The sequence below is a fragment of the Abramis brama genome, assembly GCF_963993115.1.
Source record: "Abramis brama genome assembly, chromosome: 3".
Classification (NCBI taxonomy): Eukaryota; Metazoa; Chordata; class Actinopteri; order Cypriniformes; family Leuciscidae; genus Abramis; species Abramis brama.
The window spans coordinates 40132034-40158890 of NC_139965.1; the positions used below are offsets into that span (position 1 = coordinate 40132034).

At 37.0% G+C, this 26857-nt stretch overlaps 1 protein-coding gene and 1 long non-coding RNA gene across 2 annotated transcripts in view; one reads left to right on the forward strand and one right to left on the reverse strand.

Annotated features, from left to right (window-relative positions):
* col4a6 (collagen, type IV, alpha 6) overlaps positions 1–26857 on the forward strand; it is a 125814-nt gene that overhangs the window by 19334 nt on the left and 79623 nt on the right. The gene's annotated exons all lie outside the window — the stretch shown is intronic.
* Positions 15454–16239, reverse strand: LOC311080136. Its single transcript, XR_014605525.1, has 3 exons — positions 16199–16239; positions 15624–15703; positions 15454–15534 (listed from the first exon to the last, which is right to left on the reverse strand). It is a non-coding gene; the product is annotated as an uncharacterized lncRNA (long non-coding RNA).

The window sequence follows — 26857 nt, forward strand, 5'->3', positions numbered from 1 at the left end:
AAAGGACATAAGACTGTAGAAAGAATACAAGGTTTTTTGACATTTATTTTAACTCACACACGTATATAAAAGCGGAGCATATCAAAAATCTTTATTTTAGTATATACTGCCCACTCAGTTGTGCCTGCCCATACAAAAGTGCATGTGAATTGACCATATTTTCCTCTTTACTACTAGATATAGCATGAAATTAACATGAATGAATATCAGAAGTTTTTTTTTGAAAGATACAGTACAACAATATGTCCCGTAAGTTTACATTTACCTCAGAAAGTCCATTCAATGACCATAGCTTGATAGTTAGCTAGAAAGATTAACTCTAGACTCTAGAGAGAGTCTTTTGCTAAATGTGTTTGCACTAAATTACATATTCATTATATATTTTTTACTTAACCTGTTCTTAAATAATTAATGTTTGAATGAAAACAAGTTTTAATGACAGCTGCCATTTAAATGTTTATATTTATAAAACTGAATTGCAGTAAAAACATAATTATGTAATTAAAAGGTTATTATAATATAGTTATAAACTGCCTTACAAATCAGTTGTTAGTTTTAACCTTGAATATTTTAGTAATGTACTTTACCTGATATCGAAATTGAATTGAGATTGGAATTGAATCAAAATCAAATCAAGTTGTGAAATGTGTGTAAATAACAGCCCTAATTGCTATGTGGTTGTTTGGTACCTGCACAAAGTAAATATAGAAGATGTGTAAAATTAGTTTTCACTTTATCCAAAAAAGTCCAATCACCTCTCCTCAACAAGCTGCATAAGTCTTAGCAAGAATGTTACGTGGGAGTAGAGATTTGTTAAATGCCCTTAAGCAGTAGTAACAGTGATTTTTGCATTCTTAAAAAAAAAAAAAATTTTTTTTGAATGACACATATGGGGAATCTACATGTAGAATGAACATTGAGAGCATGGAGAAATGCATAGATGAAAGATTGATGGACTGATGGAGGAAAATGCAAATTCCCCTTAGGGTTAAAGAAGAGTTTTTTTTCTGCTTGAAGAGGGCCCTCTTTTATTATAACATTTAGATAGGTTTATGTTTATGTTGTTTTAGTTCATTGTACATGCCTTGTCTTACACCATCTACATGTCACTATAGCCTTGGGCTGGATTTACTCTTTTCTTTGAAATGGCTTTTTGCTCTTTTCGCTCTGTTTTTCTTTCATTTATTGTTGTTTGGTTTGCTTTCACTCATTCTTTCAATTCTTTCATGTACCCCACCCTTCTCTGTCATCCATATAATCTTCACAGTGAATTGACACCCTCAGGTCAATCCCCCCCAAGCACACGTTTATTCATCTATAAGTTCGCCATTGTTGTGAAAGAGTCTGATATAGACATAAAAAAGGAGCACACTAATATTTACCAGCAGTGATCCGTAAGAATTGTCAGTAAGTATTGCATTCATACATCTGTGTAATTAAAAGTTGTTGTTGTGCTGCAAGAAAGCCTGTTATTGGAATGGCTCTGTTTATTCATCTGTGTTTTGCCTCCCCTCCTTCTCTACAGGACTACATCATCCTTTCTTCCCTCTGTTGTTTTTTCCACATATCTATTGCACAGGATCTCCTTAATTCCTCCCTCATTCTTTACCTATGATGTGTCCACCTGTGAATTATATAAACAGTTTTCTGTAGTTTGATCCCAACAGCTCAAATGTACCCTTGTCTAAGCTTTGTTTGTGCATAAGCCGTCTTGTAGGGCCACTGGAAACAGCATAAGGTGTCAGGTGTAAAATGACCACAAAGGATATTTGATAAATACAATTTTCACAAAATAATTTTTATGAAATTATGAAAAAATAAATGAGAATTTTTTTTTTTTTTGCATTAATTATTAATGTTTCATAGCAAAGTATAGGTGTGGATGTTATTCTAAAGGCCTCGCTTTTCCCCTCCTAATAATGATAATAGAGCTTTCTTTCTATCTTTGTCTCTCTGTTTCTCTCATTAACCAACCACCCTTGCTTATCAACAGAGCAATTTGCTTCATGTTTTTTATTTTTATTTTGATATCAGTTTCCTCCATATACTCTGAGTGGCCAGTGTAGAAACAGAAAGGCATTTGTGATGACATTTTTACAGTTTCTAAGTTCTGCTTTTCAATTTCTACCATCATTTAACTCTCATTCCAAACCCGTATGACTTACTTTCTTGTATGAAACGCAAAAGAAGCCATTTTTAAGAACAATGATGTCCAAATAACATTGGACGCCATTTGACTTTAATTGTATGGACATTTCAGACATTTATTTTAAACTTCACACCTGGTCAAAATTGCATTACAAAAATAAAATCACAAAAAAGTTGCATCGGTGCATGCATTTTATTATTACATTCAGAAATAACGTAAAATACCAGTAAAATAAAATGAAATGTTTTCAAACATTATAAAAACTATAAACATGTATTTTAAGCCCCCTCTTTCCACAACAAAATTATTAATATTTAACGATATTCAGAATAGAACAGGACTGAAACGTATAAGTATAAAACAAACATAAATTTATAATGTCATTCATTATTATCGGCAAGCCTAAACGAATTTATATAAAGCAAAACTGAAACTACCGGCTTGTGGGAAATGTGCCTTACATATAAACTTGGACTCACATTACCTCTCTCTCATTCGGCACAAATCCAAATGTGTGCTTTGTGCATGTTTTGTGTGCTTGACGTTGATAAGTCACAGCACATTTCAGATGTGACTTTTAATCCATAACATACACTCCTGGTGAAGTTTTCCTTAGCAAACGCCTCTATAAAGCTCAAGTGTGCGTGATTCTATAGTATTACAGTATAATCTACTGTAGCATAGTTTAGCTTAGCACAGCCAAGTACTATCATGTGTAAAGCATTGAAAGTATGTGTGTCACATGGAGGTAATTTTAGTGGTAATATATATATATATGGCTGCAATCTTTTGGAGGTTCAGTGCACTTTATCGCTTACGGATGTTAAGATGGAATGAAAAATGCTAGACGTCACCCACCCTCGAGAGCTCAGGCCCCGGAGCTAGACATTCCCATGATGGCATTCCCAAATCTGTGACAGGGGCAGGCCTCAGCTTAGTCTCCAACCGTTAGCTAAGCAGTTGAACCCCCTCACCTACACACCCCGTCCCAGTATGCACAACCACCGCCTCTGATCCGCTGTATTATTACCCTCAGCTCTGATGCTTTCTTCTTTCCCCTTCTCAAACATTTAACCTCCTGATTAATCCAAAAATATCATACCTTTCCTGAGACCATGATCATTTACTTACTCTCTTCTTTCCCCCCTCGTCATTCCTCTATCCTCTCTTGAAAGATGAATGCACCTCATCACTCTCTCCACGACCTTTTTACCTATCTGTCTCACCTGTCTGTTCCTGCCTAACTGCTCCAGGGCAGATTTAGGGCCGATCTTGTTGGCTATCTTTTTACTTGTTTTCTGTAAAAGACAATGGCAATGCACTCCTCATTAATTATATCAATGTGGTTGTGTAATCACATGAGGGAGTGGAGAGAATGAAGAAGAGTGGAGTGGAGTGGTGGTCTTCAGATTTAAAACATTGTAAATACTAATGATTTAAATTGTCTTAAAAATGATGTGGTAAGTTTAAGTTTTTATTGTGCTCTAAGGTTGTCAGCTCATTGGTTGATTGAGTGTCCTCCAGCCAAGTCATTATGTTTCACCATGTTTTAAAGCCAAATGTGGTCTGTGGTTTCTGTTAATGGCCAAGGTTTGTGGCTTTGGTAAAGAAAAGTTCTACTACACTGGTTAAGCACCAGGTCACAGTAAGTTCTGGGTTGATCTCATCTGTGATACACAATGCGTGTATCAATTCTGTAAATAACTAGTGTAATCTAGACCACATTAACTCTCTCCATTAACCGTAAACTCCCTTAGGAGGGTTTAAAGCAAGAGACTTTAATAAGAACAGTTCTGTGTATTTTCATGTCACTGAGTAAATGCTCTTAGACACCCCTATGTGACAATATAATCACAAAATTGTGATTATCAATTTAATCATTATGCAGTATGAAGAAAATGTGAACGGTTTCATTGACTAAAAATAGACTAAAACGGACAGATATTTAGTCGACTAAAATTTGACTAAACAAAAACAGTTGACAAAAGGTTGACTAAATATGCTAAAAATTAAAAAGTACATTTGACACAGAACTAAGACTGACTAAAAAAAAATTAACGAAATTAACACTACTCTTAAAGTCCCCCTGTAGTCAGTAATTTCTATATTTTTATTAATTTTTCTTTAGCTATATTCTATATAGCTAAATCTAACCATTTTTCATATCAACAGAAAAATATACTGGGATAACCTGGCTTCTCCCGTGGCTCCCTTTTGTGACGTCAGAAACACCAGCGATTTCAAACCACGTTTTTGAGACTGTCTTTGGTTCACTGCAGTTTTATGGAGAAAATACTCATACACATCTACTTGCATGCATGCATGTCTTTGTTTATCCCTTGTTAACAACAACCAAACATGATTGTCTTGTACACATCCTGCAATGCTTTCAATTATCAACTCACTCTGTTTGCCTCAGGACTCCGGCAGTCTGGGAGGAATTGTATACAATCTGTCTCTGTTCTGTTCATTCATTAACATCAACCTTTGTAGTATGGATTACACCAAACTGTGGTCAGAGATGCTGCAGATTTCAGAAGGACACAGGCTCAAAGATGAGTTTGATTCAAGGCTTACAACATTGTTTGAAGTTCAGGAGCTGCACGCTTTGACATTAGCCCTTCTCCGGGGGAATCTCTGCACTTCAGGTCAACCCCCTTAGTCTAGAACATTCTTTTGGTTCGGATTTTTTTAGCCTCGCTTGAACCGATGTGGGAGGGCATTACCTTTAGTTAATGGGAAATAAATAAACACGCTTGCATTGCTGATTAACTGTGTTTAACAATCCATTAAACTGATTCAGATATGCCCCCATCCTGGCTGTAGTCATTCATTACATCTGTATCACAGTTTTCAATCCACATGGGACTTCAACTTTACCAGGCTTGCGTGGTTTACTACTCCTTGTAGCCTAGTGCTGATTTCCTGTGGCGATGATGGAAAAGAGCCTCCTTCTCTTAACACCTTGTGCTCTTGGGACTTGCAGAAGGCCAGTCGCTGCCCTCTTTTCTAACTCAAACTGAGTTTTAATGGTTTCCTGGTGTGGCTTCAAAGCCTCATACTCTGACCTATGCTGAGTGGTGGTTTCCGGGTAGCGCTCATAGCAGGTGGTCTGCACAGCGTCAGCCTACAGCCTGTGATGCACAAACTCCTTCAGCCAGCAAAAGAGACCAAGCCAGCTGAGCTTCCAGACTCTTCCTGCCTGTTGAGAGTGACATAAAAATATCAGTTTCCCTGGAACTGTAACCGTTTCATCAGCAGCTGAAAATTGAACTTAGATGCATATAACATTGGATGGCTTCAATAGTGCACCCAAAGAGGAGTCTGTGTAACTCCAAATAGTCCTGTTTGATAAGGTCTCTGTCATGTTATGTTGGCATGCAACAATGTCTAGTGATCACTGAGGTGGCATTGGTTTTAGAAGGTGGGTTGTCATAAAGGGGAAAGAGAAGAATGGATAAAGAAAATCTGCAAATCCACTAAGTTAATATTATATAGCTGATTAGCCGCAAGCGGCAATCATCGGACCGGAGTACTAATGGCCCATGTGGATGATTAGCAATCCAATTGAAATGTAACTTATGATGTGGTTTTATAGCAGTCCATCTGGAATCTTCACTGAAAGTTACAATTTGAATATATGTGTGGTGTATGTGTGGACTCATATTCAACATTTCAATTTAGATGAAGTGTATGTCATAGGATGCCACAGGACCATTTTAAATGAATGTGAAGATATAATTTGCAGCTCAAAACCTTATTTATCTTAAGGCTCTTTTCATTTTTATAATTTATTTATATATGTGTTGCCTTTAGTTTACATAGATATAGCTATAATAGTCATAATGAGTCATACCAGACACATAAAAATTGTATCTTCTAATCTAAACTGTTTAATAGGTCAAAATTATTTTGAAAACTTTTTGTCAGCATGGTCTAGAACTGATGTGTGAAGTAGTTGTTTTAAAAAAAAAAAAAATAGATTGGCGTAATAAATTGATTGACTATTGTTTGGGATTAAAGCATGGATTCAGAAGAAATAAGAATTTTGATTTTATCAAAAAAAGTTATTAGCTAAAACGTAAAGTTACTTATTATAACGTCACTTTGTGGCTGATTTGCATAATAATTGTTACACATTTATTTTCACAAGATGCACAAATATATACATTTTTGTAACTGTAGGCCATTCAGATTTGATGTTTTTAGCAGCTGAAATTTGATTGTCTGCTGACGGCCATGTTTTTTTAAAGTGTCTGAGTCATATGAGAGGATATAACCTATTACGAAGTCCACCAAAGAAGAAGCACATCAATTTTTAACTTTTAGGATCATACGGTTGGGGTGTTATAATATATATATATATATATATATATATATATATATATATATATATATTTTTTTTTTTTTTTTTTTTTGTAATGGCGGAATTTTGTGAAACTTGTGTCCTCAGAATGTCCTGTTGTCTCTGTCCAATCTTAATGGAACTTGACACACATTGCATTCAGCAGCTTTAGGTCAACTCGTAAACATATCTTTGCAATGCTTTGAATCAAAATTCTTATGATACCTTTTTGCCAGCACTGTCCCTATTTGCTGTGTGCTTGTTTTGGTGAAGATTGGACCAATGGCCTAGGAGGAGTTCGAAAAAACGTGTTTTTAGGAAAATTCAAAATGGCGGAAATTTTTTTGAGGCATATTGTAGGGCTTGACTCAAGGATTCTCATTTAGTTTCATATTTGTTAAAATATTATAATGTTATTTTTTTCCATCTATGTTGATTTATGAAAAGTGAACAGCAGGAGTAAGATAGGATGTGCAGTAGCCTATATCGGCAGACTTGGAGTGGGTCAGACATGATTTTGACCACTTCATTAAGTTTTGTTTTGTAGAAAACCTTTCTTTAAAGTGAATTTCGTTTTGTATAAATTGTATCTTAATTTTAATACATTTTTCATCAACGAATTGCATGTATTTAATAAATAAGAAGCAAATATAGCAGACATAGGCTATAATCATAGAGGCGCGCCGCGGTCACTTGCAGCGCACGTTAACTGGAGCGCATCTCATCATAAATTAACCGAAACTAAGTGTATGCCTCAAAGAGAATATTAAGAAATATATCTAAAGAAAGCTTGAAATGTCTTTAAACGAAACAATTCAAAACGAAAAGAAATAGGCAACACTCTGATGTAATCCATGCATTTATCCATATATGCACATTCACTACGGAGATGGCGATCGTCAACTTCATCTTTGCTTCATCTCAACTTCCCTGGCGCCACCCCTGGGTTTAAATCGGGCTCGGGCTCATAATTACAGTTAATGTGTCGGGCCGGGCCGACAAAGTCAATTCACCTCATTCGGGCTTTGCGTCTACCGCGCCGCGCAAAACGCCTTCAAGCCCAGGACCTCTAGACGCGTGTAAACGCGTCTTTACATTGACTTAACATTGAAGTCACTCAAGAGTGAGTGAGTAATCAAAAAACCTTTGCGTTTAGCCTCAATTGAGTAAAACACTGTATGTGTAACTTCGGCCATTCTTAGTGGTGTGACTGGGCTGCTTGTCATCATAGAAACAGATAATCAGACTGTGATGTTTATTCCCGCTTCAGTAATATGCTGAATATGCGGCGTAAAAAAAGACCTGCAACCGTCTCGCAAGTGTTGATAGGCTATTACTCGTGAGGTGTAACCAATCATATAGCGCTGTGGGCGGGACATTGAGCGAGTCTGCAGAGTGGTGATTACAGAGAGGCTGCGGAGCCAGTCAAAGTAGCGCATTTTAAAATAAAATGGACTTTAATCAAACCACGGATCCGTGATAAGTTTTGTGATCCTCCTCGCCACTAGTGAAGTAGCACTGATCACTTTGAGGGGGGGATAAATTTAAAAATAATTAAGCAGAGGCAGGGATACATTGACCAGAAAGGGGGAAATCCCACGCATCCCCCCGGCAAATCGCACCCTGGTCATGCATATACAGTACATTTACAGTCTCACATGTTTGGACAGTTAGACAAACACTGGAAAAGGAATTTATCATTTTACATGACTTTATTTACATACTGTTTATTAACTCCATTCCATACTGTGTGGACCTGAATGCGCTAGAACATGCCAAAATGTTTTTACAAGCTCTATATTGGTATTCCATCAAAAAAGATACAAAAGACTAACATATTTCTTAAATCTTAAATCATACAAGTAAACCTTAGAGGTTGTGTAAGCTGGTGTAGTTACTCCGTACTGTAAATCCGCAGGATCACATGCTCAAAATGTAACAAATATTGCCCATCTGTAATACCTACCTGGAGAGATTCTTGTTCTACATGGTTTGGTTGTGTTTTTCTAGCACACTGTACTTTTTTTCCAACAGGAGAAATATGAGTCTATAAATGTGACTGCTAAAAAGCACAATATTTTCTTATATTCCAAAGGATGAAAGCTTGGTCATGGACATCTCCCAAAAGAGTTTGCAGAAACAAGCTGAACTAACAGCTTTTAGAGCACCGCAAACTGAGATCACACCAATGGTCCATGGACCCCTTCCCCTTCCTCATCTTTTCCTTGACATGGGCATGTGATATTACTCCAGCTTTCAAGTGCTGTTTCACACTGACCAGCAAAGTTTTCCTACACATACTTTGGTCCGAATGAGAGCATATGGAGACCTATGCCCAGGGGTGTAGCCATCATTTCACAAGTGAGGGGGACAGAAATGTAATTCCAGTTTTTTTTCTGACATTTGTCTAATTGATCGATTTTATTTATTGACTATCTCTTGATTTTCTGCAACGTTATAAGTTATTACCTCTATGAGTCCATTTTTGGACTTTATGTGAGAGAGCGCCCTCTGGCTTTCATTATGAATGAAGCATATTACATGATTGTTTAGCTCTCCATAATGCTTACATTGCCTCATTTTGAATAAGAATGAAATATCAGGTCATGCGTAGAATATATTGTCTCTTTGAATTTAGATCTAGATTTATTCACATTGGCCCATGATAACCTCTATGTGAACCCACTTGCCCAGGAAAAAGTACGAGGGACGAACTTATGTTTTATTAAAAGTGTCCCCCCTCCCACGTATGCTACACCCAGGCCTATGCCTGCCATAAAACTAGTGACGAGATCTCTCGCCACGAGATATCGCGTGACTAAAATGTTGACGAGATTTCTCATAGAGTGAAAAGCTGTCTCGCGATATCGCCATGATAGAGCGTGAGGGTGAAATTAGCATAGAATACGGCACCGCTACATTCACATTATATTACGGGGCCCACCGCAGCACCGCTTCCACTGTCGTTTTGCTGTTTTTATAAAAATAAAAACTAGAGCCCGACCGATATATCGGCGGGCCGATATTATCGGCCAATATTAGGCATTTTCCTAACTATCGGTATCGGCATTTATAATGGCCGATAAAGTAATATTTTAAAAAATGCAGCGTGCAGTGATTTATGTAAGGATGGCGCTGCCAATAAAGCACCTAAAAGCTGTCACAAAGAACTGGCAAAAGTGGCAAAAAATAACGGCCGCGTCCGGTGTAGACCAGAGCATGTGAGCGGAGTGGAGCGGGAGCGAGCGGGGAGCGGGCGGATCTTGGACAGAGCGCAGAGCGGCATTTTTAAAAGGACGGAGCATCGCCTTATTTCCCGCTCCAATTTCGCTCCGCTCACACCACGAGTCTGAAGCATGCTCAGTCAAACCTAAACCAGGATCCATCTGTCTTGCACAGTCATCAACAGTAGACTATTTTCAGTCAAAACTCGGCTCAATAATGGAGTTCAAAAAGTAGGCTACTTCAAAAAGGAAAATGAGAAGTCATACAGGTCAGGTGTACTATTAATATAACTAACTAACAATGATAATGTGGTACAAGAAAACGAATGTGGAGACATCGTTTCAGTCAGCAAAGATTCATTTTGGAATCTCAAAAGACACATGGGGGAAGAAAACGCTGGGAAGAAAACAAAAGGTTAGCAAATTGAATACGGTAACTTGTAACAAAGTGTAAATTAAATATAGTGTAATATTCAAACAAATTCGTTTTTTCATTCAAGTAGACCTAATGGTTCGTTTTATTTAGCCGAATTTGTGTCGTCCGTAATAATATTTATATTATTAGGCCCATTTATTCGTTTAATTTTACAGCAGTTTGTGTGTATGGAAGCCAATTTAAATTTTAATCGTGCGCGTTGCGCAGAAGTTCACTTATCAAAATTCTGGCCTTATAGTTAATTTACTTTTAAAAAATTTATCATATTTTTGTTTATATAATTTTTATTTATATTACTAGGCCCATTTATTCGTTTGATTTTACAGGACTTTTTGTGTAGGCTATATTCCTTCTTACATAGGCCTGTAATTTGAAATAAAACATTTCTATTTGAAAAATGTTGTTGTTACTCATTAGTTCTTTAGGAGGTAAGGCTGTGGTCTAAGCTAAAAGTGATATACATGTAGATTTTTTTCCTTTTTTGGAGCGAGCGGGGGGCGATTTGAGTGGAGCGTGAAGCAAACCTCGTTATGCGATGAGCGATAATGAGCGGAGCGGCCTGATGTAGCTTTGAGCGGGGGAGCGGAGGGGTGAACAGTTCCGTGAGCGATGAGCGGAGATTCTCACCGCTCACATGCTCTGGTGTAGACACAGTGTTAAAGCTCATTCTGCTACGTTACAACATAAAGCAATATTCCAATAATTTATATAATTATAACATTTTATATAGGGCCATTTTGCATTGAGAGTAGCCTAGTTTCACGTTTAGTACATTTTGCTTACTACTTATTTAAAATAGTATAAAACTACTGTACATATGTAATTATAAACGTTTTCATTATGATATTATTAATTTTACTTTACTAAAAAGATCTGAGTTCTTCCTCCACTGGTAGATATTAGAGAAATTAAGATTAAAAATAGAAGATAAGGTTTTGTCAGTGACACTTTTGATATATTTATTGATACAAGTTATGTTTTAAATAACGTGACTAAATTAAAAGACAAAGTCGTTAGTGAAGATTATGCAACAGTATTTAGAATATAATATAATATAAAATGCAATGCAAACTAGTTTGGTTACAGCTCAAATTCTCATTCTATCATTCACCCTGCCTCCATTACATATCTTTGTCACACAAGTGTTTGATCACCACATTTGAGTGATCATTGCAAAACGTCTATATATTTATTCTGTTTTATACTGTGTATTCTATATACAGTACCCATCAAAAGTTTGTACACACCAATTGGAAAGTGTGTCCAAACTTACTGTACTATAATACACATAAATAATATTGCTACTGTATTATAATATACACAAAAATATTATCGGCCTATATATCAGTATCTGGCTTTTTTTATCGGTATCGGCATCGGTGCCCAAAAATCCATATCGGTCGGGCTCTAATAAAAACTATTGTAAACGTCTGCTCTTCTCATCCAGCACGAGTTGCAGTCGCACACAGTGCAGTAGGATCACTGATCGCGTGACGATGGCAGAGGATTCGTTGCGCAACAGAGCCTAAGCGTCTGATAAATGTATTTATCTCCCTACACAGAGAACATGCGATTGCGAAGTGAAAGTAAAACTGATGCACGCAAATTAGGCTGCATACAATAGCCTATACGTATCTGGGCTGTTTAGTTGTGGCTCTGGTCTCTGTTTTGGTCTCTGTTTGCACTTTAAATATTAAGAGAGTACTTTGATTATGGTTGCACTTGCACTTATTGTTTGCACTTAAGACTAAGAAAAACTGTTATTTACTTTTGTTATTTATACTGTTTTTATTTCTATGTTCAATTTGTGGAAAGGAGTTTAATAATGAGACTCATGTGAAATCATACAGGAGAAAAGCCAGTCAGTTTGTGGCAAAACCTTTTACAGTGCTTGTATATTGTTGTCTTTCAATGCATTTGATAATTCATACTAAAGTAGAACTGAAATGACATTGAAATGACCCTCACAAAAATCTCATCTCGTTCACGTTTTCGTGAACCCAATCTCGTGTCTTGTCTCTTGAGATAAGTGTCTCGTCAAACCCCTATTGAAAAAATGGATGGATAGACAGATACAGTAGATGGATGGCTATATAGATGGTTAATTGGACACGGCCTAAGGTGCCAGGCGATGCAAGAGTGACATGACATGGATTTTAAATGGCTAGAAATGCGGTTGGTGATGATATCTGTAGAGTCCTGGAACAAGAATGCAGATAATACCTAGAGTGTTTTGAGTTTGTGAGGATAGGCGATCTTCAGGGGCTCCTGATGAGGGCTCACACTAAGACATGTTAACAGAGGACAAATGTTGTCTTTATTCACCCCTTCCCTATTCCTCTGCATCTTTCTGTCCCTTGACTTGCTCATTTTCCCAGCTAAGGGAATGATGGGTCTGGAAGACTCTAAACGTCCAAGCTGCATTCCATGGTATTAATATATATTAAAGGTTGTTTTTCTATAAAGCCTTATTGACTGTAAATATTGACATTGAAGTGTATCCAAAAGGTAATGTTAGGAAGAAAAACTTTTTCATGACACAACAAGCTGGTAGATGTTTGGAATTTACCCTCTAAACAGATCTTAATCATAATAGATGTAATGGAAAGCCAGGGAACTGCTCAACACCTGTAAAAACATAATTAGATGGCACATGATTTATTGTAAATAACACTGAACACACAAACACATTTTTCTCTCAAGTAATTCCCAATTTATTGTGTTGTTAAATTAACAAACAAATAAGGTGAGAAAACGCACACACACAAGAGAACTCGATTGTTTCACTATGTTAGTGAGAACATTGCATGGACTTCCATTGATTTTATATCATGTTGATTATATTTTCTATCACCTAACACAACCCCTACCCCTAAACATAACCCTCACAGAAACATGCGCAAAATGTCCATAGATATTATGATTTTAAACTGTACAAACTTCACATTCTATCCCTAACCCTAACCGTAACCCTAACAGAAAACTTTCTGCATTTTTACAATTTTATAAATACTTTTTTTTAATAGTTTTTACAAATGATGACATCCACAAAAGGGGGTTTTGCCAGGTGTAGCTCACTTCTGGGTACATATATGTCCCCAAAATATGGTTCAGACACACACACACACACACACACACACACACACACACACACACACACACACACACACACACACACACACACACACACACACACACACACACACATTTATAGATCTAAAAGATGGCTATTTTTGAACTGCTTCACCTCTTATATTCTCTATTTAAAGCTCCCCAAACGTCCACTTAGTTCTGTTGCTGTGGCTTCCCTTAAATAGATAAAGTGGACTGAACTTACACCAACAGACACCTCAAGCTACTGTTTCACTTGCCTCTTTACTTTGTTTGACCCTTGATCTCCTTCACATTTCCTCATTCATCAAACATTCTTTCCGTTTCCTCTCCAGTTCTCTGAGGATTGTGATGTCTCTGTCCATCGAGCCTGCTTTAGCTTTGATTAAAGCAAGTTTGCAGTGCAATTTGCAAATGTAGCAGAAAAGTTATTGTTCAATAATTCATTTAAAAAATCTTAATAGCGAAGGGGAACTTCCGTTTTACTACTAGTTATAGCATGAAATACAGATGAATGAACATCAGAAAGATACTGTACAACTTACTAAAATCCATATCATGTCTCATGTAATCACTCAATCAGTGTTTCAGCTACTAAAAGACGTCAATAAAACAGCTTGTAAACAATGTCAAAGCCGCTCAATGTCCAAAAACGCATTAGTCAGCTACAAAAAAATTGACTCTAGAGAGGGTCAACATATGCACTATATTACATATTCATTGTATTTTTTCTTATCCTGGTTTTCAATATTTAATGTATTTTTGAATAAATGTAATGTTATTATGACAGCCACCGTTTATGTATAAAAAAAAAAGTACAAATCTGTTAATTTATATATTATAGGAATGAAACAAATGGGGTTCCCTGTACACTGTAAAAATAAAAGGTGCCTGGAGGAACCTTTTGGGGTTCTTCACTTTGCCACACCGGCGGAACCGTCTGTAGATCCTCTAGGCACCCTTTACAAAGGGGCGGCTCTCTGAAGAACCACACAGGTTTCCTGAGGAACTATTATATTAGGCACTGTGTGGAACCACTTTGGGTGCCTCCAGGAACCAAATTTCATTTTTTTAAATATTCAATTTCATGTTGTAACTATGGCTACCTTTGACTTATATTATATTAAACAAATTGAACCAAATACAAAATAAGAATTGTTTATTACATATTTTATATTCATTTTTATACATACACTTCCATGCACATGGGGAAAAAAGCTAACTATAATTAATATCAATGAATACACAAAAAATGTTTATAATACATAAGCAACATGAATAATCAACCATGTATATACAAGAAAAGACATTTCAACAAAATGCATGGAAACACATGTCCACGAAATAAATCAATGTAAAAAAAAAATTTTTTTGACTAATTAAAAATGTCCATCTTCACTTAACTTTAAAACATTTGTTTCAGTCCGATGGTAAGTCTGACATCACTGTTTCCAAGTCCAAAAGCTCTATCAGATGCCAAAAACAAACAAACAGTGCTAATATACACTCATTGTGCTGTAATATTCCTGAAAATTATGATCCTAACCTTTATCTCTATACCGAAATCTCTGATGGTTAGTTATTCAGCTATCATAAAAAATCATAAAATGTTGAAGTCTGGGATGCCGTTAGACTGGAGACTGTAATGTACACTATGGCTTTTGAAAAGCTTAAATGTGTGACTTGAATCAACAGTGTTCATAAATGGTTGTTGAGTATTCTCACTAGAAACAAGATAGAGGAAGTAGAAGTAGAGGCTTCGACCCGGAAACAGTATTAAGGTGCAGTAAAATTATCTGTTGTTCTGTGAATGTTCACTGGTGAATTCCAGTCATTTCAATAAGAATCCACACGATCAGCAAAATCGTTTGTGGTCAAAAATGTCACTATGGGACCAAGGTGGTCACTGGAATTCGCTAGATTTGACCAACAGAAAGCTGTGTGAAAGTGACTCCTGTGTGAGCTGTGCTTCATACATTACATCGCTACACTGCTGACAATGGTCAATGGACATTTTTGCCTGTGTAATTTCACGAAATTCACAAATGTGACGCACCTTTACTCGCTGCAACATAAAATGCAATCAATAATAAAATCTTCACAAGGGACATGTGAGGTACTTAACGAGTTAGAAAAGTGAAAAGGTACAGCAGATTCGTTTTCCGTTTGTTTTTCCTCTGTTCTGGTGGTCCAGGCACTTCAGTGATTTTCAGGTCTACAGGAGGATTTTTATTCTTGTTCAAACTTGTATTTCAGCTTACCGAGATCCCTGCAAAGTACAAAAATTACTGTTAGTAAGGTTATTAAAGTGATAGTTGTGAAATTTAAATAATTTCCTCAGCCTTGTGATGACCAAACCTGTTTGACTTTCTGTCTGTGGAACCCAAAAGCAGATCTCAGGCATAATGCAACCCCAGTCACCGATCGCTTACCGATCACTGCATGAAACAAGCAGAAAAAATTTGTGTAAATCATTCATGAAACCATTCTTATGTACACTTGTCTAGTTCAATTCAATGCAACAATTTATGTAAAAATGGTTAAGCTCCAAAAATGTCCCAGAAAAGATCCTAAAAATAATCAATGAGTCCACAACTCATGTGTTATGGGTTGTGTTGTAAGTCTTATGAAGCCATATAATAGCTTTTTCCTTTTTTTGGTCAAAAAAGACTAAACTTGAAGTTATAATTCAGAGTTAAAATGTCTTATATTCAAATGCAAATGATAAAGATACAAGAAAAAATGCATAGCATTATTGGCGCCAAACCTGTGATATTATTTTTCTGAGTAACATGAATGAGATTTGAGAGCATGAGGGAAGATTTTCAAAGAATAACTGATTAAAAAAACACAAGTACACAGTCAAACAATACAATTTCACACAGAGAAAGTTCATAGTAATAAAGTACTTGCATGTGGTGCAGGTAACTTACTGTAATTCAATGTTGCCACTGAAATGTTCAGATTATTTTAGAAATGTATGTTACTGGTTGTTCTGGGGAAACAAAAGAACAAAGCTGATTATTCACAACATAATATTTATTGACCAGTAAATGGCTTTAAAATGGTATTTGAGAGAATGAGGGCACATGTAGTAAGTAAAGTTAGGCTAAACAAAAACAGACCAAACTATATTAACCTGCTTTTGTTATTCATAACAAACGCCAATGACAACAGCAGGAATCAGCTAAATTAGTTAGGCTATATCAGCAAATTGAAGACACAGTTGTACAGAATATGTTGAATTGAATGACTAAATCAATCTAAGACAATAAGTCAATTTCCATTTGTTCATTAACGTTATATCAACGTAGTTAGCATCACGGCTAAAACCTTCATACCAGATACTGTGCAATAAACGAGTGGTAAACACTGTAAAAACGTAGTAATGTATAATAAATTTAGTTTATATATATGTGTGTTTGAATATATAGTGAGTAGACTCTGTATGTATATTTATTTGGCGAGTTTACAAACCTTGTAACGGAGAGCCGAACAAACGGCCGAAGCTTTGAAGAGAGGAGCCGTTACTTTCAAACCCGATGACGTCGATCAGCTGAGCTTTGCTGCGCGCGAGCAGCGCGAACATCACTGAAGCGACGACAGCAGAGGAATAGCAGCGGTTTCGTGACAGGATAAAACTTTTCTCCTCCTCGTTCTTCTTCTTCATATTATTAATATTATTATTATTTAGTGTTGTTGTTTAAGGTTTAAATTAATCAATAAAATAGGCCTATACTAAATAAATGTAAGCTACCCAGGTGAAAAAGACGGAGGCTACTGTTAAATGTATTAAAAATGCATTAAAGTATATATTGTATTGTAGGCCTACTAAAAACACACTTAAGTAGGCTACATTTTTAATACATTTAATAGTACGTCTTTTTCACCTGGGTATGTATACTGAATCAAACTTAAGTAGCCTATAATAATAATAATAGGATAATAATAATCTTATTCTGACCTCACTGAACCATTGGGTTCCTCCAGATGCTGGCTTTAACATAAGAGATCTTCCAGGAACCACTTAAATGTTAAAAGATCTTCCAATAACCCTTTTATCGCATTCAAGTTCCTCTATTTTCCCCCAAAGCACTTCGAGGTCTCATGGTAATGAAAAGGTGACTCCAGAACCTCTGAACTAAGGTGCTTAAAGTGCTTAAAGGATCCCATAAGTTCCAGCCAGTACCTCAAAGATTGTCAATGCTCCTCCAGTAACCCTACTATAGGAGAAAGAGCTTTGAGGCACTTAAATTACATTTTGAAGTTCCTTGAGTATCCAACAGGATATTTGAGGCTCCTTTAGTTTTTACAGTGTATAGTTTCCACCATAAGTTGAGAGATATTTTAACTAATCACACAATGATGGAGAATACAACAAGAATTATCTTTAATAGCAAATACTCAGGAATATTCAGGAAACACAGAAATAATAAAACACAAATGGCTGACTGTAAATAACACATTTCTGCAGTGGCACTGGTAAATAAAAACCTGTCTATTCTGGTTGTATATTGGCCAGTGCAACATAAACAAAACTTTACAGTGCAACTCTATTTCAGTAGAAAATAAACTGAATTGTGCATGTTTGCGTGTGAAAGTGTGTTTATTTAGCATGGAATGCCTGAAAGGATCTCTCTGGTCATGCCCAGTGACAATTATTTGTCAACAATCTGATAATCATGAAGATAAAGAGCTTTTCTTGAAATGTCAAACCAAAGCCTGAACCAATGAACACACACAAAAGACAGCAAGGAGTGCACACATTTATTTTGTGAAATGAAGGAACATGGGTACATGCTTACACATGCATGTTTGCATGTTAGCACAGGTTCATGTGTTGATGAGTGAAGATTAGTTATGTGACGGGGGGCACTCAACTTCAGACTGGGCCTCATCACACTGTCATTAACCTCGGATGCCAGAAAGTCAACCGGGCAAAGAAAGGCCCCCTCAGTATTGAAAACCTAGCATAAAACTCAACATACCTTTTCACAACAGCACATCAGTCCCTGTCTTTCTACATACTCAATCTGAAGCAGAGCTGATCACCAACACTTTTGCTACTCCTTAAAAAAAAAAAAGTGTACTTCAAGTTCATTTTATAAAGTATACTTAAGTAATGTTCAAGTATATTTTTAAGTATACTTTATGTAGTAAGTACAAGTCAGTGTCCTATTTCAATATTGCTTAGGACTAAATTGGTCCACTTTTAGGGCCCTTTCACACCTACCTTGTTTGGTCCGGATTTTCGGACTTTTCAGTTTGGTCCGAATCAAAATTACAGGTGTGAATCCTCCCTCGGACCACGGTCCGAACCAAACAGACGAAACTTGGTCCGACGAAAAGAGGTAGTCTCTGTCCGGATCAAACTGAACAAAGGTTTGGTTCGTTTCTAGTGTGAAAACATTTTCTGTATGGTTCAGACTTTCAGACCATTTACAGGAAGTTCCGGTGGTTTCCGCGTAGCCTAAACAACTGAAGAAGAATATTTATGTGCAGATCTGTCAGTCCTGCCCACAGCGTTTCTTCCAGCTGATTCTCACACACGCACAGACACACACACACACACACACACACATATTTGTCCTGTGTCCTGCCGGCGACGATAAAATGTTCGCACAACAAGGACATTCATTTGGCGAATTTGAACTAGCATCGAGTATAGTTTGTGCTGCAGGGAGTAATGCCATAACAATAAAAGTAGTGGCAACGATATGCGTCTGTTCATTCATTCTTGTCAAAGTTACCCGCCGAACTGACAACACGCTGACGTCAGACGCACATCTATTTACAAACCAATCAATGTCAAGATGCAGCCCATATAGATGATGACAACAGGACGCAAGTACGTAATGTAAAGTTCTTTAGTGCGCTCGCGTAATTGCAATGTGAAACCAAACCAAAACTAACCGAATGTATACAATGTATCAAAATATGAACTTTGTTTCGGACCTTGGTGTGGACTTTCAGGTGTGAAAATGCCCTTAGTATCTAAAAAGTATATGTTTAAGTGTACTATAAATATAACAGTAGTAAACTTTAAGTGCACAACTATTTCACAGCTACATTTCTCATTTGTACTGCATCTGTACTACAAGTGAACTTATAAGTATACTAGTAGTTAACTTTTTTAATTTATGAAAGTACACTGAAGTACTGTATACTCTCAGTAAACAACTAGTTTAGTAGTTTTATACTGCAAGTATACTTGTAAGTTTTCTTTAAGTGAACATAACATCATACTTATATATTATTTTTGAACTTTAAAGGGTTAGTTCACCCAAAAATGAAAATTACCCCATGATTTACTCGCCCTCAAGCCATCCTAGGTGTATATTACATTCTTCTTTCAGATGAATACAATCTGAGTTATATTAAAAATGTCCTGGCTCTTCCAAGCTTTATAATGGCAGATCCACACGGCTCTGAGGGGTTAATAAAGGCCTTCTGAAGCGAAGCGATGCGTTTGTGTAAGAAAAATCCATATTCAAAACTTTATCGACTAAAATAACTAGCTTCCGGCAGACGGCCTACGCAAGTCGACGCCTATAGGAATATGACTCCTATCACTGCCATATTGGCTATGTGTGTTACTTATCTGTTGTCATTGGCAACTGCTCGCGTTGCACATGCTGTGCTTTTAGCACTATGCAGCACAGATTCAAGCAGCTTGCGGTTATAGTTAGGAAATAACTATTCATGGTGCAAACGCTGCTGTGGCACAGCTCTAAAAAGATATTAACAGTCACTATTCATTTGAGTCAGTTCAGCGTTGATTCTGTCGGGAATCGGACACGCTTGTTCTATCTAGTTCTTCAAAACACGGCGTTCTTAAAGCTATAGTGTGTTGGAAATATTCTTGCTCTAAAGGCTGTCTATTGTTATTCGTCTATCAACAACGCCCCCCCTAAATAAATAAAATGTCTTACCCGGTGGGCACTAGGATCTGGGGGAAGCTGCTGCTGCTTCAGATACTGATTCACGCGTTAGTGACTGAATCGCGCACCGGAAGCACCATTCTGTAATTGCGTGCTCAAGTTCAAGGAGCCAATCCAAAACTGTGAATCTAATCATCATACATGCAAAAGATCACTTCAAGAATGACCACACTGCTGATGTGATTTTAACACTAGCACACCTTGCACACATGTGAGTTATTGCAGACACATAATCAACGGCATATCCACATATATTTTTCATATCAGGCCGATGCTGATTATTACATTTTATGCATTTATCGGCCCATTCAGATGTTGTGCCAATAATATTGTGAATCCCTATTACAAATGTATTTTTGCTATTTTTATTTCTTCAGTATCCCGACCTTTCTTCAATACAATAGAAACCCTTAATGTGACAATCTTTGACTTATTACCTATGAGCTGTTTAATTCAAAAGCTGTATTGTTATCTGCCTGTAGAGACTTTAATGAAAGTGGCAAATTTACACTAACCATACTTGGTATCTGTCTGTGATTACAAGTGTGCTTTTCGTGTTGTCAGGGTGACTATACCGGCATCCAGCAAGCAACAGGGTGTCACAGTAGGCGACCTTATTTCAACAGCCTTTCTCACCTCTTCGTTAAGAGGAACCAGCTCCAATACTATCCCATTCACTCACCCCCTCTTTGTGGTCCACTGACCAGGCCTTCATTCCCAGTCCATGCCATATACAGTACTTCATAAATTGTTTATACTTGTTGCTTCATATTCACAGGCCTTTATGAAGTAACAAAACTTAATTATGTCTGGCTATAGATTCCTGTCTGTTAAAACTTGTTCTACCGCAGTGTTTTTACTATTACCTTCATAGCCACTAAAGATTTTCCATGACACGCCCTCGCCTTGTGGTGCTAAACAGGCTACCATAGTGACCAGTGCGGTTCCCATAGTCCATAAAAGGTCAGGAGAGAGCATATCTCGCAAAGACCCAAAGAAGCATGGCCACCAAAGGACAGTACATAACTGTTTTGTTTAGTTTCGTGTCACCACAAGCCAGAATGGTTGAAGGAGAGCAACATAGTCAAGTTGTTTAGCCGTATTTAATGAAAAATGGCATTGAGGTGTTGAAAAGTGCCCTGTTCTTGTTGATTTAGTCCTGCTGGTGGAATGTTTCCTGGCATTTGTGTAAATCTGAGACATAATACCTCACAATGTGGCCTGAGCTTACCTATTCAGCCCTTATCTTTCTCGATTAACAGGAGCTTGTTGACATTGACTACGTTTAAATGTACACCAATAATGCAATAATTTTTAATAATCAGAGTAAGGTATTAATCGCAGTAAGATGTTTACATGACACAAGCAGAACTCTTTACTCTCTACATGCAATTTTCATTATTCTGATTATTCTCTAAGGATGGTTATACCACACTGAGATAGGCATGTAGTATAAAATCGTCGTACGCCACATAGTTTAATGCGAATATGGTTACTACGATTATGAGCTTAATCGCATTAGTTTGATCGAAGTATTGCATTTACATGAGGTAAAGTTGATTCGCAATATTGCCAAAATCCTATTTTAGTTGTATTATGAGGGTGCATTTACGCACTCATTGTTAAATGAAATATATGTCACATTTTTATGCACCACCTGAAAGAATTTGTCAATTAAAGTGATTTCTTGATGATAAAGATGGCAAGTACTTGGCTACTGTAATACAAGTGAATTTCTTGGAAACGCTGTGAGCCAAGAACAACTCTGTCGAGTTCAGACCAGACCAGCTCAGTTAAGGTTTAGTACTTTCTTTAATCAATAGCTTAGAGAAAGCATTAAGAGAATGCTTCCAGGTGACAAAAGAAATGCAAGGCTTTGTCTCAATTCATGTTTCATTTATACAATGGTTTGTTCATTTGTAACCTTAATATTTGTAAAATAGTTGACTGTTACTGTGCTTTCTCTTCACATGAAGAACCTTTAGTACTTTTATAGCTAATCCCGTAAGCTTCTGGGTTTAACAGGCCTCTCCAAAATCCAGTGTACACGTACTCAACCAGACAGGGAAAGTAAGCTCTTTCACACACTTCACCCTAGTCAGACCTGTGCATTCATGACCTTTACAGCATTTTAGGGATGCATCATCAAGCCCAGAGGGTAACTGCACCTAATGGTCTGACGTTAACCTCTGCAGCCCCTGGGAACCCTGCATCCACATGCTGCATTTGATGATATTCAGTGGAGCTTGACCCTGCTGCTGCTTCACCGTCCATGCTGAGCTCACAAAGGTTAAACTGTAGGCATATGAATGCTGGTTTAAAGCTGTGCTCAAAGGTTCATATTGCCTTCCTGTAGCTTAAACATTCGAGCATGCAGGGTTTTAATTCCCAGGGATTGCATGAATTGATAAAATTAATACTTTATCGCTGGATAGAGATGTCTGCCAAATGCATAGATGTTGATATCTTGTAACTAGAGATGGATATTTTAGTCAATTTGCACTGCTAACATTCATTAGATTAGTTTTTTTGACATTTGATTGTAACTCTTACTTATAAGAGCTTTCATAAATTATTGCTTATTTTATTGTGCAGTCCATTTTTAAAAAGATTTATTTTACCCAAGTAAAGAAGGAAATAATCATAAATAGTCATAAAAGATTGACACTCAGATTAAGTGCCTGTTGATAGTGTGTATTAGCAATGAAGATGCTAATACACACCTAGGACTGATCTGTATAACAATTGTTTTTTGAATGACATATAGACATATAGACTGGATATAGTTCAGGAAGACTTTGTTATGCATATCAAAATCAGTGAAAGATTCTTAAGTCTTTAACATGAAATACTGTACCTCTGTACAAAAACCTAGTGAGTTACAAGCCTGGAGCATTTTAAGTTGTCACTTGCAATGTGAAGACGGTTTTAAAGTTATTTGAGCAACGTTATACTGCAAACTGAAGCGCAAGTCATTGCTTTCAGTGAATCGAAAACTAATCAGGAACTGTGTTTCTCCTGAATGTGCCTGTGAAGTTTCAGCTCAAAATACCTCACATATCATTTATTTATTATACCATATTGTAAATGCCCATTTTTGAGTGAAATCAAAAACATGCTGTTTTCGTGCATGTGTCTTTGCAAATGAGCAAATGAGCTGCTGATCCCTGCCCCTATCCAAAATAGTGCTGTGCCTTTACATCCCGTGCCTCGTATACTTTGATAACTAACTATCAAAACATCTGTTTGGTTTTGCAACGGCCAGTCAGCGAGTCTTCGGCAAGTACCGCGATACTATCATCAGATGACTTAAACGCTGCCATGTTCTTAAGAAAATGTTTGAGGAGAGATACAAAAAAGATCATTTTTAAGGAATTACACATAGGAAGATTCTTTCAGACTTCTTAGAATTTATCTTAAGAGCTTTCTTAACTTTTTTCTTCAGAAGATTTCTGTGAATCTGCCCCGATAAGTTCCATTTCAGTTAGGACATGCTGCCATCTTATTCTACTGGTCTACATGCATGAATGTGAGAAGACTTTTCCTGCTTCAGTAGATCTAATGGAACAATAGATCTGAAATTGCCAAGCTTCAAAAGGGCTGCTTTACATGTTCAAATGGAGTGGGTGTGTAAAAAAGGAGGTAAAGAAATGGCTGTTTCTTGTGTTTCTAGGACTGGCATCCTTCATATCTGTCCAGGATGTAGGATAAAATCACAGCAGGCTGTACTACAGTATGTAGTGGTTCTCTATCTCTGATCCCTGGGTGGGCTTGATGTGGCGGGGATAACTGTAATGTTTTTCTGTGGCCACGGAAGGCTTCCAATTATCATTGTAAAGGACCCCACAGAAAGGGGTGTGGGAGGTCTCACTTTGTCTCATGAGCTCCACTCAGCTCCTGCTGTGGGACTATCAACACCCTCGTTCCCTTTCACTGTCCACACCACCAACTGGACATCAGCATCCAGCTACCAGAGGAACTCACACTTTAAACTTCCTTCTCCCTCTGCTCTTGTTGCTCTCAGATCTATCTTATCTGTTGTTTACACTAGAAGAAAGATTTTGCTTGATTTACAGCTCATATAAAGAACACTGATGTGTCGTGACCTTTTTGACAAAGGAGAAAGACAGGCAATAATTGAATATCTGCCTGAAGAGGAGCCAAATAAAGCCAATCACAAATCACTCTGGTTTTACGAGCTTAGCATCCCAGTGAACCTCCATTGCTAAAAAGGAGCCCTTATTTAAAGCTCCTGCATTCTTTCCCTCTACTTTGTCTCTGACTCCATATTTATGTCTTTTTCTTGACAATTGGGGGTAGTACGTTTCTGTCTATGTCTGTGTTTGTAGATGGGAGTGTTTAGTCTCATATTGAAAGGGTGCTATTGGTGGGCGGTACAGCCTTATATCATGGTTTAAGTCATTTTAAATCACTTTAAAAGGGACAGGTCACCCAAAAATATTGCCATTATTTACTCACCCTCATGTTGTTCCAAACCTGTATGACTTTCTTTTGCAGAACACAAAATAAGATATTTTGAAGAATGTTGATGACCATTGACAAAAAAAACTAAAAAACACATATTTTTGTGTTCCATAGAAGAAAGAAAGTTGAACCCCCAATGTTTTATATATTACCTAAACATGTTGTCATCTAGTGACTTAAATACTTAAAGGTGCACTATGTAACTTATGTTGTTCAAAATGAACACAATTTAAATAATTCTTCCAAAAGGTGTTTTGTCTTGCACTGATTCACTAGGTATTTTTTATTTTAGATCTGAGGGGATGATTTTCAAGGGAAATTGCTCACATACAACACTCGCCTGTGCGTGTCTCGTCATATCCGTAATTAAGAAAAGTTGCTCCGGCTATTTTGACACGTGTATGGTTGATGAACGAGATTGCGAGAACTGAGGGATTTGAAATTTTGTGTATCTGCCTGGAGATTGAGTTTTTTATTACTCAACATTGTAAAGCATTAGCTATCTATTGTGAAGGGTAATTTCACTATGGTTGTTGTAGCGTTGTGCTGGAAATTATTTTCAAGGAAGTACATGTACCATTTCTATTAATCGGTATAGCTACAGTAATATCTTCAGCTAGTCAGCTTGAGATCCTTTCCATCTAATCTCTATATCTCTTAAGCCAAGTAGTGAATGTTTTATGAGAAGTAGGATAACCATATTCATCCGCACAGTCACGCAGAACCGAAGCAGAACCAAAACAATGTTATTCTGCAAAATGCATATAGGTTTGTTTTTTAAGTGCTAGAGGGCCAAAAGTTACATAGTGTACATTTAAATCAAATCAAATCAAATCAAGTATATTTGTATAGCGCTTTTCACAATACAGATTGTATCAAAGCAGCTTCACAGTATTAAAATAAAATAATACAACAAAGTTTGTTTCTAGTGGAATTTATTGATTGATAGAATAAAATTAAATATCCCCAAAATATCCCCAACTGAGCAAGCCAAAGGCAACAGTGGCAAGGAACCGAAAAAAACTCCATCAAGCGGCCTAATGGTGTCCTAAAACTCCATCAGGTGACCTAATGGAGAAAAAAAAAAACCTTGGGAGAACCCAGGCTCAGTCGGGGGCCAGTTCTCCTCTGGCATTTATGAACTAGAGGCCGGATTGTAGTTTGAAACTGTGAGATTAACAATATTATATGAATGCCTGGCTGAAAAGATGCGTCTTTAATCTAGTTTTAAACTGGGAGAGTGAGTCCGAGCAACGAACAGTATCAGGAAGGCTATTCCAGAGTTTTGGAGCCAAATGTGAAAATGCTCTCCCTCCTTTGGTGGATCTGGATATCCTAGGTATGACCAAAAGCCTTGAATTTATTGATCTTAAAGAGCGCGATGGATTATAGGGTGATAGAAGATCCGTTAAATAGACTGGAGCTAAGCCGTTTAGGGCTTTATAAGTCAGTAGCAATACCTTGTAATTAATACGGAACTTTATAGGTAACCAATGTAGTGATGATAAAATTGGTGTTATATGATCATATTTTCTTGATCTAGTAAGAACTCTAGCGGCGGCATTTTGGACTAACTGTAGCTTGTTTATTGAGGATGCAGGACAACCGGCTAATAAAGCATTACAGTAATCTAGTCTCGAGGTCATGAATGCATGAACTAACTTTTCTGCATCAGAAACTGATAGCATATTACGTAGCTTAGCAATGTTTCTAAGGTGGAAAAAGGCTGTTTTTGTAACATACGAAATATGATTTTCAAAAGACAGGTTACAATCGAGTATAACACCCAGGTCTTTTACTGTAGAGGATAAAGTAACAGGACATCCTACGATGTCAAAGTTGTATTGTGAGAGGTTCTGTGGGCGGTTTTTTGAACCGATAAGTATTACCTCTGTCTTGTCTGGATTTAATAATAGAAAATTACGCGTCATCCAATCTTTTATATCTTTAACACACTCTGTCAATTTGGATAATTTAGCGTTTTCATCCGGCCGTGATGAAATATATATTTGAGTGTCATCAGCATAACAATGGAAACTAATTCCATGTTTCCTTATAATATTTCCAAGTGGCAGCATATATATTGAGAATAATAGAGGGCCCAACACAGATCCCTGCGGCACTCCATAGTTTACTGGAATTATGATCGATTTTTCTCCATTTAAA